This window comes from Gymnoscopelus braueri, assembly GCF_963280865.1.
Source record: "Gymnoscopelus braueri genome assembly, chromosome: 19".
Classification (NCBI taxonomy): domain Eukaryota; kingdom Metazoa; phylum Chordata; class Actinopteri; order Myctophiformes; family Myctophidae; genus Gymnoscopelus; species Gymnoscopelus braueri.
The window spans coordinates 14,842,410-14,859,501 of NC_137621.1; the positions used below are offsets into that span (position 1 = coordinate 14,842,410).

The 17,092-nt window shown below is 43.3% G+C and overlaps 1 pseudogene across 1 annotated transcript; it reads left to right on the forward strand.

Moving 5' to 3' along the window:
• Positions 1 to 237: 237 nt before the first annotated feature.
• On the forward strand, positions 238 to 8,544 carry LOC308074670 (lysosome membrane protein 2-like; annotated as a pseudogene). The gene is made up of 7 exons: positions 238 to 263; positions 1,105 to 1,389; positions 1,437 to 2,469; positions 5,962 to 6,111; positions 6,788 to 6,794; positions 7,541 to 7,546; positions 7,934 to 8,544. The product of its transcript is annotated as a lysosome membrane protein 2-like (transcript).
• Positions 8,545 to 17,092: the final 8,548 nt, after the last annotated feature.

Consider the following 17,092-nt stretch of genomic DNA (forward strand, 5'->3'; position numbering starts at 1 on the left):
ATTTGTCAAATTATAGGAGGATAATGCACACAATTTATATAGCGCTTTACAGAAACAAAGTAAAAACTGCGACGCGTTTTGAGCTTGTAGATTGGCTATTTTTGCTACTTTTGTTTGAAATAGAATGGCGAAAAAAGTTGAAATACGGAGAGACAGTATATGCAATGTGGCCCTCTGGAGTGAGTGTGGAAATATAGTGGCCCTCTCCATCATCAAAGTTGCCCAACCCTGCTGTATATGCATGAGAATGACGAGTACAACAGGTACTTTGACAATGGGTACAACGGGTATTGCATAACTGGGTGGGACGTGCATTTCCAACCATTGGACGAATTGCAAAGGCGCCTGCGCACATCGGTGTTGTTAGGCAGGCATGGCAACGGTGTGTGACGTCAGACCAGATCTCAGATCAGTCTAAACTGTTAAAACTAGACTGTTAAACTGTTAAAACTGTTAAAACTCAGAGAGCCTGTGCTATTTACACCACTGGGATAGTGTGTGCTATTTACACCACTGGGATAGTGTGTGCCATTTTCCTGAGTGTGGGGATCACTCTGCTTCTAACACAAGTCTTCCAGACAATGATACTCAACCAGTTAAAGTTGTACAATGCAGATTCACAAATAAAGCAACCTCTGCTGGTCACTACCGTCACTGCATACAATTTCCGTAGTCCTCGATTACCCAGAATTCCATTTGTTTTCACCGGAAGCCGGAAGCGTTTCAAAAAGCGATCTTTTAATTGTTTTATACTATCTGCGGATCGTTTCTCTTAGCCAGTGGAGCATTAGTTACCATGAGCTGTGCTTTCTTTTTCTGTTCTTTTTCGATCTTCCAATCCTACATTCTCTTAAAATCAGCGTGAGGTTCCTTTTTGTTATTAGCGTGGTAGTTCCTGGCCAAACAGGAAACCGTTGCGATAGTTCCTGGCCAAAACCAGATGACGTCATTTTCCCGGGAAAGTCCCCCCCCGACAGCGTTCAATACAAAATATATAAATAAAAGGCTTCCGGGGGTGAAATTCATGGAGTGGGTGTTGTGAAACTTTTGCCAGTCACAAAAAATATACAATTTAACTTTAGTTTTGTTGAAAACGTTACCTAGTATTACTTTAAATAAGGAAATAACTCTGACGGAGAAGAGCCAATGTTTGAGTTGTGGAAGAACATACCGTCTGCAGTTTACAGGGAGCATTACTTCTTCAACGTGACCAATCCTGAGGTGTTTGTAGCCGGTGGGAAGGCAGCTGTTAGACAGTTTGGGCCCTATACTTACAGGGTGTACAGTCAGAAGGAGAATGTGAAATTCCTGGAGAACAACAGCAAGACTTTCACTCAGATCCGCAAAAGCTTTGTCTTTGTCCCCGAGAAGTCATCCAGTGACCCTGAGGTTGACATTCTCAGGACTGTCAACATTCCTTATCCAGTGACCCTGAGGTTGACATTCTCAGGACTGTCAACATTCCTTATGTGGATGTGATGAATAAGCTAAATTCCTACCCGTTCTGGCTCCGTAGGTTAGTGTCCTTTTGGATGGACAGGGATGGGCATCAACTTCTTCATATCACGTACCGTCCATGAGGTGCTGTGGGGCTACAAGGAGCCCCTGCTGTCTCTTATCCACGCCGTGAGGCCTCTGGTGGATGACCATTTTGGCTTGATGTGGAAGAAAAATGGAACTCATGGCGGAGAATTTGTCTTCTATACTGGGGAGCACAACTACATGGATTATGGCAAGATTGACACATGGAATGGCCTGAGGGAGATGTCGTATTGGTCGTCCAAACAGAGCAACATGATCAATGGCACAGATGGCACGCTCTTCCACCCACTGATTTCCAGGAACGAGCTGCTCTATGTCTTCGCTGCTGAACTCCGCAGGTCCTCCCAGCTTGCCTATGTGGAAGACGTGGAGGGGAAAGGCATCCAGGCTTACCGCTTTTCCCCACCAGTGGAAGTGCTGATGAGCCCCACAGACAACCCTGACAACGAGAGCTTCTGTGTGCCCGCCGGCGACTGCCTGGGTACCGGCGTGCTCAAATTAAGCGTTTGTCATAAAGGTGTTACTGTCGTGATGTCGTTGCCCCATTTCTATCAGGCGGACCCCAAATACATCAATGCTGTTGAAGGTCTGAACCCCAGCAAGGAGGAGCATGAGACATACCTCGACCTTCAGCCAATGATTGGGTTTCCAATCCGTGCCTGCGTTAGAGGCCAGGTAAATATCCTCCTGAAAAAGGTGGAAGGCTTCTCCAAAACAAATTACATCAAAGAGACAATTTTCCCCATCATGTTTGTCAATATGACAGGAACCATCGATGATGAGTCTGCATCCTGATCCAAGATGAGAACGCTGCTTTTAAACCTCACACTGTTATCCAACATCCCTCTACTGTCTGTGGCCATGGGTGTCATCCTGCTATTCGTCCTAATCTTCCTGGTATGTCGAAACCGGCAGAAGAAGCAGGAGGTAAAACCTGATTCTTGTTGAACTTGCTGATCAATTTGCATGAACTTGCTGATCAATTTGCATGAACTTGCGCACAGTGAAGGCTTTGTTAGTATGGGGCAATGGGCTTGTTTGTGAGCCTCACTGGGAAGCAGTCTTGATAGACAAGACCAGTACCTCTTGCTGGAAGCTAGATTTTGGAAGAGGTGCTGATCGGGGTGAGAGGAGTCGGTGATAATCTTTCCTGCTCAATTCTCAGCTTGTGTCAGATGTAGGAAGGGGTGGGGTTCCAAGGAAAAAAGGTTGGGAACCATTGGGTTAAAGGACACACATTTCTGAACCAGGTAACTCCTTTATAGCCTGGGACCAGCCGAATCTGCCAGTGCAAAAGAAATATTGCCCTGGGAGATTTGGGTCTGGCACCGCTCCATTATGAATTCATTTCCTGCTCCCAAAGTCTGGGGTGACCAATCAGGGCCCAGCATTCAAATATGGGAGGCTGTAATTGGTAGTTGATTGTCGGTCTAACAAATTGCGTCCAGAGCACATACTTTTGATCCCGCCCCTTGGAGAAAAAAACTCATAGAAGCACCAGACTCATATCCACGCAGTGATATAGTCTGGCCACGTGAGGCTAACTCCTTTAAACCATTACAATCGGGAAAGCATCTGTGCCATTACATTTTTAGCTATACTGTATTATATAAACATATGTTTTTCAAAGAAAACCTCTTAGGATTTAGAACAGTGGTTCTCAAAAATAGCAGATGTGCAAGCTGCACAGCTCACAGCTTGTACATCTGCTATTTTTGAACGTTATTGAAAAATCGTGAAAAAGTGAAATGTTGCCACAAATCTTCTCTTCTGGGGGTCCCTGGCACAAAATATTGGGGGGATGGAGGGGGGGGGGGGGCTTGGCCATATGTACTTATCATTTTGGGGGTCCTTGGCACGAAAAAGTTCCAAGAACTACTGGTTTAGAAGACATTTGTGGAATCGGCCTCATGTCTTAATCGGTTAAACTGCTTAGAATAATTCTGTAAGTATTATTTTATTGAGACAGAAAAGAGTATATTCCGGCAGGGTTTATTTCATATATCGTTACCATCCCTGTAGCAGTGTATTATTAATCTGTGTATAATAAATAATTGTTATAACGTTTGTTGCCATGGCTTGTTGAATTTCACTTCACCTTTTGATTCAAGGTCGCTCTTTATTATTTTAATCACTATCAAACTGGCATTAAAATGTAATTATTGACAAAATAATTAAATGGTGTATAGCTGTTCTTTAGCGGCAATAGCTTGTAGATTGACTACTTTTGCCAAGCAATGCCGTAGGACTAAGTACAGTACTAAATAGAGTGGTTAGGTAATATGACATTTAGGTAGTAGGTGAGTCTAGCACCTGTTTTTAAGTTTTGAAACCAGGTGCTAGACTCACCTACTACCTAAATGTCACCTACTACCAATAGGGATTATGTGGTTAACAGGTAAAAGGTAGGTGAGTCTGGTACCTGGTTTCAAAACTTAAAAGGGTGAACTTCGAGTGCAAAATAGAAATACTATAAGATCCCATCGTGTTTCTCCCTTGTGGGAGTTAGTAGTCCATATAAACATGAATCACCTGCAGAAACTGACATACACACGTGTGTGTGTGCGTGCGTGCGTGCGTGCGTGCGTGCATTTGTGCATGTGTGAAAGATCACATTTAAAAATAATTAACAACAAATTGCTTGCTGATTTGTCATATTTATTAAGTCTATACTTAGTCTTATCTTCGGTTCACTGGGGGATTCAACAAAATGTGGTGGGCCAGAGTGCCCAAATCTTTACAATCCATTCTGTCACTACCATTACATAATTCACTTTAAACATTGTATGAATTTAATGATCGCTGCAAGAATATGTGTCTATCGTGTCTGTGGAGGTCATTGGGGGACAGTGAGATGTTGGCTATAGGTCTCCAGGCTGTATACAGATTCTAGACCAGTGGAGAACCATGATTTCATTTCATTTCATTTTATTTATTTCAATTATGGTTTACATGATCACATCTATTTATGATTTTTTAAAAACTTTTACATATTCCATAAAGGATGATGTCATTATAGGTGAGAATTCTCAAAATGTTCTTATTTGCAAAAAACAGCGATCTACAAGCTCACAACACGTTGCATCGTTGTGAGCTTGTAGATCAGCTATTTTAGCTATTTTTAAAAATAGGGCTGAACGAAGTCCCAAGACCTCAGAAGAGCAGAGACAGATAGGCCTATCCTATGTGTTCCATGCTGAATAGAACTACATATTCTTCTTTTCCTTTCGGCTGTTCCCTTCAGGGGACGCCACAGCCAATCATCGGCCTCCATCTCACCCTGTCCTCTGCCTCTTCTCTCACGCCAACTAACTTCATGTCCTCTTTCACTACCAGTGTTGATTTTGACATCAAATTGTGATTTAGTTATAGTCTTTTGAATACAATTCCATTAAGTTTTAGTCATATTTTAGTAATCTGAAATGTTTTTGTTTTTGTCTAGTTTTAGTCGACTACATATCATAAGATTATAGTCAACTAAATCTACAGTTGATTTAATCGACCAAAATGTATTTTGGCGGTGCCTTGATGGGGTCGTAAAGGCTGATTTTCTTTCTTTTTTTTTCTTTTTCCTTTATTTATTCAGGGAAGCCTATTGAGAGCAAGCTCTCTTTTTCAAGGACTCCCTGACACCCTAACAACATATAAAATACATACATAATGCGAAACAATAACAAACATTTGAATCACATTACAATGTCACAGATGCAAATAAACATAGTGTTACATGAAACGGGTGCAGTCACTATGTAGTGTGTTCTCAAGAAGCACCCTGAATGTCTCTATTGAGACCAATCGCACCAGTTTCAGAGAGTCCTGAAGTTTGTTCCATTGAGTTCACAATAATAAAATATAAGTTTACACTGTTTAAAGTGCGGGGTGCATAGTTATTGTGAAACCCAAATTAAATAATAATGTTTGTCGACTACGCCACCTTTGTTTAAGAGGAAGATCCCCGATATACATCACTTTCAGGCTATTCACAGGTTCGAGTAGATACCAGTTAAGAGTACCTTTTTATATAATGAGAACAACACACTAAACCCAAGAGAGAACTGACACGGAAACCAGGTTTGAAAAAAAAGGTAAGTAACATTTATTGGGTCCCTTTACATCGGCTTCTCCGCCATAAAATACACATACAAAACCAAAAAGAATCCTAAAATAACCCTAACCTCCTATTGTGCCGCTAACTAACTAAAATACACTACTACACTCAATACTAAAATACTACAATGATGTGCAAAATAACAAGGGCAAATATTAGAAAATAATGTGCTACAAATACTCCATAAGTAAAGTGCAGGTGCTAATAAAGTGCTAAATAATCAAAGGCACCACAAGGTCCAAGTGTCCAATACTGGGCCTTTTTGGGAATGTGCACAATGGTTGGCAATTTGAACCCTGCTGGGACCACAGCTTGGGAGGGAGAGGTTGAAGATGTCAGCTAAAGCACCCGCCAGCTGGTCTGCACACGCTTTGAGGACCCGGCCTGGAATCGCATCAGGTCCCGCCGCCTTCTGGATATTGACCCGTGTGAAGGCTGTGCGCATGTCGCCCTCCGAAATGGTTAGAGAGGTCTCCTCTGCTGGTGCTGCTGATGGCCCCCGCTTGGCTGCCGCGGTTGGAGCTGGTCTCGAACCGGCCGGAGTAGGTGTTCAGTTTGTTGGGGAGGGAGGCAGGCGGGTTGACCTCACTTCTGGTTTTTGCCGTCTGTCAAGGTGTGTACTGCCTGATGTCGCCACTGCTGAATATTTCTTGCATCTTTGCAGTGTAGGCCTGGGAAGAAAGGCAAATGGCTATACTACAATGGCTATATTGCAACAGTAAAATACACCTCCTCAAAATATGACAGGAACGGTTGCCAGACTCTAGTATACTTCTGAGTGGAGCCTCTGATCGTATATTTAAGCTGTTCAAGTTTTAAATGTGACATAACCGACCGGCTCCCTTTTAAGCCTTTGTTTGTAGGCCGGTAGCAGCTGGATGGAGTAGTGGTCAGAGCTTCCAAGCGGTGGGCGGTGGAGAGCTTTGTATCCATCTTTGAAGGGCGTGTAGCAGTGGTCAAGAATATTGTCACCGCAGGTGCTGCAGATGACATGCTGGTGGAATTTAGGAAAGACCTTTTTTAAATCATTCCGGTTGAAGTCACCTAAGCAAATGACTGCGCAGTCCGGGTGACGATTCTCTTGTGCACTGATAGCCTTGTGTAATTACCTCATTGCTGTGTCCTTATTGGCTCCAGAATGGATGTAAACAACGGCTATAATCACAATGGTGAAGTCACATGGTAGATAAAAAGGACGGCAGGCTATCATCAAAAGTTCAAGGTCTGGTGAGCAAAGGCTGTCCAGGACTTTAACATCTTTGCACCAGTTGTTGTTAACCAAGGCACCAAACCAAACCAAGCCCCCCCCCTCCCCCACCATTGCTTAACGCTCAGTACAAAGTATTTGTCTTTCCTATAAGTGGTGAAGCCTGGAGGTGTGATGGAAATATCAGATGCTAGCTCCGTTAGCCACTCCGTTAGTTATTATGGTTTTAACGAAGGAGCTAATGTGTTTAATTGCCGATGACACTATCAATGGGGATTCCAAGCTAATAGGAACTTCGGCCTTCCTCTTTCTGGATAGTTAGCATTCTGAAATAGAAGCCATTGTTTGAGTAGTAAAGTCAATAAATAAGTATTTAAATCATTTTAATTCTTGTTTGAAATGACCAAACCTGCCTACTGTTGATGTCACTGGTAGGCATGTTTCTGAACTGTGCACAGCCCTCCTCTGAGACAGAGAGTGAATAGAAATGGTACCCTATTATAATAATGAAATGAAATGATATGTTTTATTATGTATGAGTATTTTGACATCATCTGCTAGTTTTGAAAGTTTTTGAAAATGGGGGGGAAAAAACGGAATCTGACTTTAACACAATTCCTAAATTAGGGAGGTCAGGGTTCATGTGTTTAAGAACGTGTTGACGTTCTGTTGACATCATCCAGACGACAGTCAGTTGGAGTTATATCGTTGGGTATTCTACGTAGTGACGTCACGCAACAACATCACAATGTCATCACAACCATGTTCTTTAAAATGAATCCTCAATTAAACAAAAATATCATTTAGCAACTTTTACCTCCCAATGTCCCCCACCTGTATGAATGAATGAACCATTGTAAAGCACTTTGAGCACTTGGAAAAGCGCTATAAAAATGCAATTCATTATTATTAACACTTTCAGCTGATTAAACCAGGATTGTCGGGATTCAATTCACCATATTAGGGAGATCAACAGTGATCAGCTTCATTGATTGGCCAACCCATCCACTTTGTGGATTTATCAAACAGTTTCTTGTAAGTGATAGCACTCACATTAGGATTCCATTCTCTTACAGAGGAAGACGCAAAGATCCAGGGCAAATCCACAATGTCAGAAATGTTCTGCTGGTCGATGAATCTGAATGTAGCGTCAAAAAGATTTGCTGAAAACAGGTTTACTGCTGTTGCAGTGGGACACAAGGTGTACTTATTTGGAAAAGACCCAGGGACACAGATGGGCTGGGCTCAGATGGATGTGTATGTCTTCAACACAGTGTCTTTGCGCTGGAGGAAGTTGCCCCCAGTTGGGAGAGGAGAATGTCACTTTGCGGTTGCTTTTATGAACCTGCCCCACACAGCTGTGCTGCTGGAAGACATTGTCTACATCTGGGGAGTGATTACTGACAGCATTGAGCTTCATGCATTTGATGTCGACACCCACGGATGGTTCAAGCCCCAGGTTTCTGGGGCTGTTCCAAAAAAGCTGCACGACCACTCAGCCTGTGTCTTGTGGAAAGTCATTTATGTCTATGGAAGATGGGTCCAGGGCCCAATATTTGCCATCATGTACAAGTTTGACACCACCACAATGGTCTGGACTCTATTGAACACCAGAGGTATTCCAAGCAGTTCATACATGAACTCTGCCACCATCACCATCATTGGGACAAAGATGTTTGTATTTTAGGGCCGACTGTACGACGACAGCAACCTCAGAGTATTTGACACAGAGACCAACTGCTGGCTGAGCACTCCTTCTGCACAGCTTCTTCCAGAAGGAATCTGTAATCATAGAGCCTTTGCCTACAATGGAGAGCTGTACGTATTTGGTGGTTGCCCCAGCCAGACTTGGGACTGGGGATCTACTGAGAATCTTTGGAAATTCAGTCCAGAGTCTTGCTCCTGGAATAAGTTTGAGCCCAAGGGGAAACGCCTGTTTATGATGCGTGAGATGTGCTGTTGCATGGTGGGAGATCGTATCATTCTATTTGGAGGATTCAAAACACCCGATGACCTGTACATATTGGAGTTAAGTCCTAGTCTGAAGACATTATGCAAGCTAGCAGTTACGGCGACACGGCGAAGGAAAACTGTAAAGCCACAGCCACGCATGCAAGATGTTGCACATGAACTCTGCAGCCGCACTGAGGCGCTCCGGCACAAACACTCTGACATTAAGCTTCACACAACAAACATCAGCAGCACACACAACATTCACCACAATGACAAACAAATTTCGTCCGCGCAAAAATAAGCGAGGGCTCGCTTATTTTGGGGTTCAAAAATCGTGGGATAAAAATTTCCCCCAAAAAAGTTTTAATTTTTTTTACAACGCATCGCGTCCTGCCGTCCTCCCTCTCTCTCCATCTCCTTGTCTCTCTCTCTCTCTCCCCTCTGGCCCTCTCTCTCTCCCTGTCTTCCTCTCTCTCCCTCCCTCGTTCCCTCTCTCTCTCTTTCCCTCCCTCCCTCTCTCTCTCTCTCCCTCTATGTCTCTCTGTCTCTCTCTGTCCGTCATTGAAAATTCTCTCGTTGTGACCGTATTCGTTAGACAAATTGAAAATAATTGGTGCTTATTTTGTTTTTAGAGAATGAGTGATTTACTGCTCTTTCACTGCCAGACTTATTTCTGGCTGTGTTTGCCCAGTGCTTGTTGTGGTTGTTGTTGTGGTTGCTAATCACGGAGGGTATCACTGTTCCGCCCAAAAAAAAGAATGTCATCGTGACCTCCCGTTTGCTTGTTATACACCGTTGAATATAGCATGTTTCACAAAAAAAACAGCCGAGATACAGAATATTTCCCAAATACTTTAACCAGGAAGTGGATAGGAGCTGTAAATCTTCATGTTATCTCCTCGTTCTGTGTGCAAAAAAAAGAAAATAAATATCTAGAGATAAGGTACAGTGCTGGCCTTGGTGACCTGCTGTGTCATGGAGACCGTGGAGAACTTCCTGCTTCAACGAGTCAGGCACTATGAACTGGAAGATCTTCTTGTTCATGTGGGGATCTTTCTTTGTCTTGTACAGCATGCCATTCTGTATGGTGAGTCTACTCCAATGCTTCAGCAGCTTGATCACGCTACGTGACTCAACAGCTCTCTCACGCTTGGTAGGTCTCTTGTGCCTCTGTACAAAGTACATGGCCCTGCTTATTGTGCCGTCCTGCTCTTGTTGACTGACAAGCTGGCTCTGCGGGAGCGCAGGGACTGGTCTTCCTTCTGCAGAAGATTGAAGTCAGCATCTGTTCCCATCACGTGACTCACACCCCTAGTGGATTCGGCATTGAGGATGGCAGCGACTTCCTCTGATGCGACTGAGCCTCTCGTGTCTGGTAGAACTGCCTCTTGCACTGGCACGTTCGATGTTTCACCACCTTCGTCCACAACAGCCTGACAGTTGTTGGACACTCTGAACACCTCCTGCACAGTTCTGTCGTTCACACCGTTGACCTGGTCCAACAGCGAGGTGTAGGGCTCGGTCACAAGGCGATGACTGACACACGACTGGACAAACGGCTCACGACTCAAGGCGTCGGCCACGATGTTCTTTGGGCCAGGTATGTACTTCAAGTCAAAGTCGTATGCAGCGAGCTTCACCACCCACCGCTGTTCACACTCATCAAGTCTGGGTTTGGTCAGAATGTATGTCATGGGGTTATTGTCAGTCCATGTGGTGAAGTGTCTGCCTTTCAACCAATGGCTGAACTTGTCACATACTGCCCATTTCAAGGCAAGAAATTCAAGCCGGTGTGCAGGGTAGTTCAGTTGGGAACGAGAGAGGGTCCTACTCGCGAAGGTCTGGCTACTTTTCCACCAGGCGGCAGTTGCGACAGGACAGCTCCAATCCCATCGAAGGACGCGTCGACAGCCAGAATGAATGGGGCATTGAAATCTGGGTGGGGCTAGAGTGACACTTGCTATGAGGTCGTTTTTCAGTGTCTCAAACGCGTTCCGACACGCGTCAGTCCAATCAGCAGGCGACAACTTGACCTGACCTCCTTTCTTGACAGGTTTGCGACCTCTCTTGTGCTTGCACTGAGCACCAGGTTCAGCTGTGAACCTGAATAACGGTTTTGCCTTTGCAGAACGTGCCTCGATGAAACCTTGATAGTACATCAACATTCCTAGATACGATCTGATTTTACTAGGGCAAGGTGTTTTGCCATCTGACTCCATGAGGTTGGTGACTTGGACGTCATCTATAGCTCTCACTTTCTCGGGGTCTGTCCGAACTCCATCTTCACTGATGACATGCCCAAGAAACTTCACAGTCCTTCTGAGGAAGAAGCACTTCTTGGGTGCGAGTTTAGGTTGTGTTCCTTCAGGCGGGCGAACACCATCTGTAGGTGTCGGAGCGCAGCTTCCTCTATAGGCGCAAATACCATCAGGTCGTCGAGGTAACACAACAGGCTCGTGAAATTCTCATCACCGAATATGGACATCATCATCCTCATGAACGTAGCGGGACTGTTGCAACAGCCCTGAGGGAGACGGCTGTATTCATGAAGTCCAAAAGGCAATGAGAACGCTGTATACTTCTTGTCATCAGGGTGCAAGGGGACATTATAAAAGCCCAATGTCAGGTCCATCGAGGAGAAGAAAGCATTCCCACTGAGTGCGGCTAGAGCATCAGCTTGATGTGGCAGTGGGTAGGCATCCTTCACAGTTCTTGCGTTAAGCCATCTGAAGTCAGTGCAGACTCTGAGTTCTCCATTCCGCTTCCATATGAGAACGAGTGCAGATGCATATTCGCTGTGCGACTTCTGAATAATGCCTTTTTCCTCCATCTCATTCAGAGTCGTCCTCAGTTTTTCATTCTGGCTTGGTGGTATGCGTATGTAGGGTAGACGGAACGGCTTGTCGTCGACAAGGTGGATGCGATGCACAAACTCTTTAGCCTCTCCACAGTCCATTTTGTGTCGGGAGAAGATTGACCCATACTGCTCGATGATGTGAAGGAGCTTGTCTCTCCACTGCAGAGACACTTCACATGACTTCAGATCAAGGTCTTGCAGTTCCAGAGTCCCCAGTGCACGCACCATGTCCTCTTCTGACCTTGGCCGTACATCTTCACTCTGCACACACTGCAAATTGCACTTGACTTCGTCTGCTTTGGGCAAGTCCTCTACTGCGATACAGGGGGACACATCTGCAATTTTTGCGTTCCTTCTCAGCACCACAGCTTTATCGGTAGGATTAATGACTTTAACAGGCACCCATTGATCTCCCTAAAGAGGAGTAACAACTCTTCCGACGAGAATGTGTTTGGGTCTGGCTTTAGACTGCGTTGGCTCAACGACCACTGTACTGCCTGCTGACATCACTGCAGACTCAGGTAACTTGCCCCAGACAAGGTGCTCGCTCTGCGGTTTCAATGTCACACAACTCTTGACCTTCACCGTGCCCACCTTATCTGGAATGCAGTCACCTCTCCATCTCTCTGTGTTAGAAAGTAGTGACAGGAATTGGCAGTGTTCATCGGTCTGACCATTGTTGGGCGAGGAAACTAGTCTCCAGTAGCTGTCAGTGCTCTTCAGTTGAGTTAGAATGTCCTTGATGGCATTGCTGCCACGGATCATTTGTTCTGTCTGGCCTGGAACAACCATTGCTGGGATGATCATTCTGCATCCGTAAACGGTGACATCAAGGTCATACATGTCTTTGGGGGAAACGCGGTGTCCACGTCACAATGACACTGACTTGTGAGCTTGTAGATAGCATACAGTCCTCTATTGTGCTCACCACATCACCTTCTTCACATGCTAAACTGTCCTTCTACAAGTCGCATCAGATTAGCGCTGTTTCTCTCTCTCTCTCTGCCAGTGTGCTGCCAGATGCATGCCTTTATTTATGTTTCGTCACACAATGGTGTCTCGCACCGAACATACTGTAGAAGATCTACAAGCCCACAACGCGTCGAGGCAGCGACACGTTGTGGGCTTGTAGATCAGCTGTTATATGTTTGGGTGGGACTTCTGGGCCACTGTAGCCTGTGATTGAGCCAATCAGCCGGTATTCACATGATAGAAAAGCCAGTGGGCCAATCATGTAATGTCTCTCTGCTCTGTGGGCCGGTGCTACTGAAGGATTGGCCCTCTCCACTTAGTAGCCGCCCAGCCCAAAGATGACCGTAACTATCCTAGAAACGAGGGCCACGCAACCCGTAAATGACCGTAATGATCCAAAAATGGGTGGGACTCCTGGGCCACTATAGCCTGTGATTGGGCCAACAGGCCGGTATTCAGATGATAGACAAGCCAGTGGGCCAATCGTGTGATGTCTCTCTGCTCTGTGGGCCGGTGCTACTGAAGGATTGGCCCTCTCCACTTAGTGGCCGCCCAGCCCAAAAAACTATCCTAAAAACGGGGGCAAAAGAAATACCGTAATGATCCAAAAATGGGGGCAATTTGATCACAGACCACCGGCCCATTAATGGTCAGTCCACCCCTGCTTATTGTTATCTTCAGTTCCCAAATCCCAAATATTTACATACAACTGTATTCAGACCCTCAAATGATTAATAAATCCATCTGTCACTACCATTACATAATTCACTTTAAACATTGTATGAATTGAATGATCGCTGCAAGAATATGTGTCTATTGTGTGAATTTGTGTCTGTGGAGGTCTTTTGGGGACAGTGAGATGGCTGTAGGTTTATAGATTCGAGACCAGTGGAGAACCAACCAAACACCTGGCAGAACCTCAACATTACACACTCCTTCTTTTTTTTAATACTTTCTTTATTGGATTTTTTTTGTAATATGATAAACACATCAGAGTATAAACAACTACAAAATATAAAACGAGAAAAGACAATGACAAATAATTTGGTATGAATTCAAAAATAAAATATACAACATAAAAACAACAACAAACAGATATACAGATACAAACAAAAAACAGAACAACAACACACTCTTGCTCTCATACTTTCCCTGCACAGATCTTTTGTAAAAAATCATAAGAAAATAAGAAAAAATCATCCAGTTCCTTCTCTTTTTTTTTTTTTTTTTTTTTTAAGTTAACCATTATGTAGGAGGGGTCAGCGTGCACTTATTGAAGTGGTCGATGAAGGGTTGCCAGGTCTTGTAAAATTTGTCTTCACTCCCTCTCAATTCAAACTTTATTACAAACTTTACTTTTCCAATTCCAAATAGTGCATTACATCTTTAATAAGTGCAGTATGGGTTGGAGCCTGCAATTGTTTCCAATTTAACAATATCAGTCTGCGAGCCAGTAGAGTCACAAATGTTACCATGTTGTACTGAACCCTAGTCAGTTTGATCGTAGCCCCTCTGACTCCCAATACTGCTGTCAGTGGATCTGGGTCAAAAGGGTTTTTAACTATGTCTGACAGTGATTTAAATATATTTAGCCAATATGATGTTAATTTTGTGCAGTGCCAGAACATATGGGCTAAAGTGGCTGGTGACTGGCCACATCTGTCGCAGGATGAATTTACAGTTGGATACATTTTGTTGAGCTTTTCCTTTGACAAATGTAATCTGTGTAATATTTTAAATTGCAGAAGACCATGCCTGGCGCATACTGAAGAGGAATGTACTAGTTTTTGTGATGTAGACCATTGTTCATCCGTGATAGATATTCCTAGATCGTTTTCCAAAGCTGTTTTCAAATGATCCAAGGAGGTATTGTTGTCCAAATACGAGAGAGAATTATAAATAATAGAAATACCTCCTTTGGTCAGAGGGTTAAACAGAAATATAGATTCCATTGGCGAGTCATCAGGGATATTTGGAAATGTTGCAGTGGTTTGAGTTAAAACATTACGTATCTGTAAGAACCTGAAAAAATGTGATTGGGGTAAATGAAATTTACATCGTATTTGTTCAAAAGTTGGAAATAACCCTTCGATATAAAGATCTTTAAAAGAGTGAATACCGTTTCTGTCTTTCTTTTTCTTTATTATTCCTGTTATTCCTGTCAAGTCATATGGTGTTAGAACTGGAGGTATATGGCTTGGTGGTCATCTCCGAGCAGGGGCGTCATTTTGGGGTCCTGGGAGGGCAAATGCCACCCTAGCATTTGCATTTTGTACCTCAAATTCAGTTATTTTATGCATATTTTCTCCACCTCTGAATGTTTTTTGGAGATTGACGCTGAGTGCATCTCAATCCACTCCCATCCATCTACATGTGACATGTGATGTGTTATAGACAAGACACATGTTCTTGTCCTCAAACATATACATCCATTACCCACTTTCCATGGTATCCTTATTTTTGACATGTCATTACAGGTGAGCATTCTCAAAATGTTCTTTTTATTTATTAGCAAAAACAGCGATCTACAAGCTCACAACACGTTGCATCATTGTGAGCTTGTAGATCAGCTATTTTAGCTATTTTTAAAAATAGGGCTGAAGGGAGGCCTCTGCCTCCGTATGGTTTGACCTGGGACACGGGATGGAGGCAGCAGTGCTTACAGATCTTCTGGACAGCTGGGAGTGGGCATCTAAAAAAGAAATATCTTAAAAGGAACAGTTGTTGCAGCATGCCAGCATCTATTCTGCGATGACTCAGCTTGCCCTTTTCTGGATATCTAGGTGCCTGAGAATAGTCTGTCAGAGATTTATCCAGGCAAGGCAGTAGTACTCCATGATGATCCTGACCTATGGGTTTTGAAGATGTTGGCTCTGCTTTTAGCATCACGCTCGTTGGCCAGCTTTCGTAATGCTCGCCTTCAACAAGAAATTGTCCAACGTGTTTGCAGATGTTAGACAGACTGGGCTAGACTTGCTAGGCCGAAAGTGACCTTCCAGTATCAGCCCACTTTTGGATGTATTCCAAGTCTTTGTTTGCGGTTGTTGCCACCTCGGACCCATTTGATGATGTTATTGATGTGAAAGTGGAATCATAGGCATATGGAAATGTTGTTCACCCATTGTTCCACAACATCATCTATGAAGATGTAGAATAATCAATACTTTGTTGCATGACATTTTTTGTTAAAACCCGCAATGATGTTAAACAACAATGATTCATGTGAAAGTGTGACGAGTATAAATGACAAACCTTTGTATTTAATTCAATAAACATTATTTTGCATTTTCAGTACAGTTGAAACATATAGGTTGCAAAAACAAGTACATCACAAAGATTATAATAATGCTATGTCTGGCAAGGCACTTAAACATTTTGCTAGCTAAGCTACTAGTTTCTCTTCATTAAAAGTAACTGCCACACTAAAATCTCTCTTTCAAGCTATACTACAAGTTCTACTTAGTAAAAAGCAACAAGCTGCGTACATTGGAGCTACTTTGTAACGTGGTTGTAATGTGGTTGGTAATGTGGCTGAGGACTGAATAAAATATGACTGTGTAAAAGCTATGAATGGATGGACATGGAGGTTTCTCAGATGTGATGACAAGGCCACATCATTATGAAAGTAAGCTACCCACAAACTACTGGAAAATGTAGTTTAGATCAAAGACGGGTCCCCAGGGGTAAAGAAATTGCCAATCTACAAGCTCACAATGCGTCACGATGCATTATGAGCTTGTAGATCTGCTATATCCCAAAAAATAATTGAAACACTTTAACAACACAAATCTGGGGGTCCCTGGCACAATATCTTTTCAGATGTGGTTCGGCAGCCAAATACATATTCATTTGGGGGTCCTTGACATGAAAAGGTTCGAGAACCAGTGGAACACTGCAATAATGATACCATAGATGTTCATTTTTGCTAGTTTATTATTTTGTATTTGTTGATTGTAGTCTGATATATTTATAATATTTTTATATCAATATGTTTAAAAATAATAATCCAATATGTTGTGCAAATTTCATATTCTGGGATTAAGAGGGATTGTTACACATCAGTAGGCTAATACTTGCATTATCCTTTGTTAGTTTTATATAATATATTATATTATATTTTATATGAAAAAACTACAGGCTATAACCACACGTCAGTCTCTCCGCAGTAGGCCTACCTGTAGAAAGCTCTGGTTTCTATTCCAAATTAATCAGTCTAATCCGGTCTAAATCTCGCCTACTGTATCCGGTTATTTACACCCATACATATTTATGCACGCGCCGTTACCGTATTCGCTCTAGGACCAAGAGCGGATGCAGCAACCTGCACGGAGAAGTGAGCTCAGTCTACAGGCTACTGTAGTGTTGCCAGGTTTTGTGATAAATAAGCAACTAGGCCTAGGAAACCTAGAAACATGTGCACTTACATCGGCTATTTGAAAATAGCCGATGTATC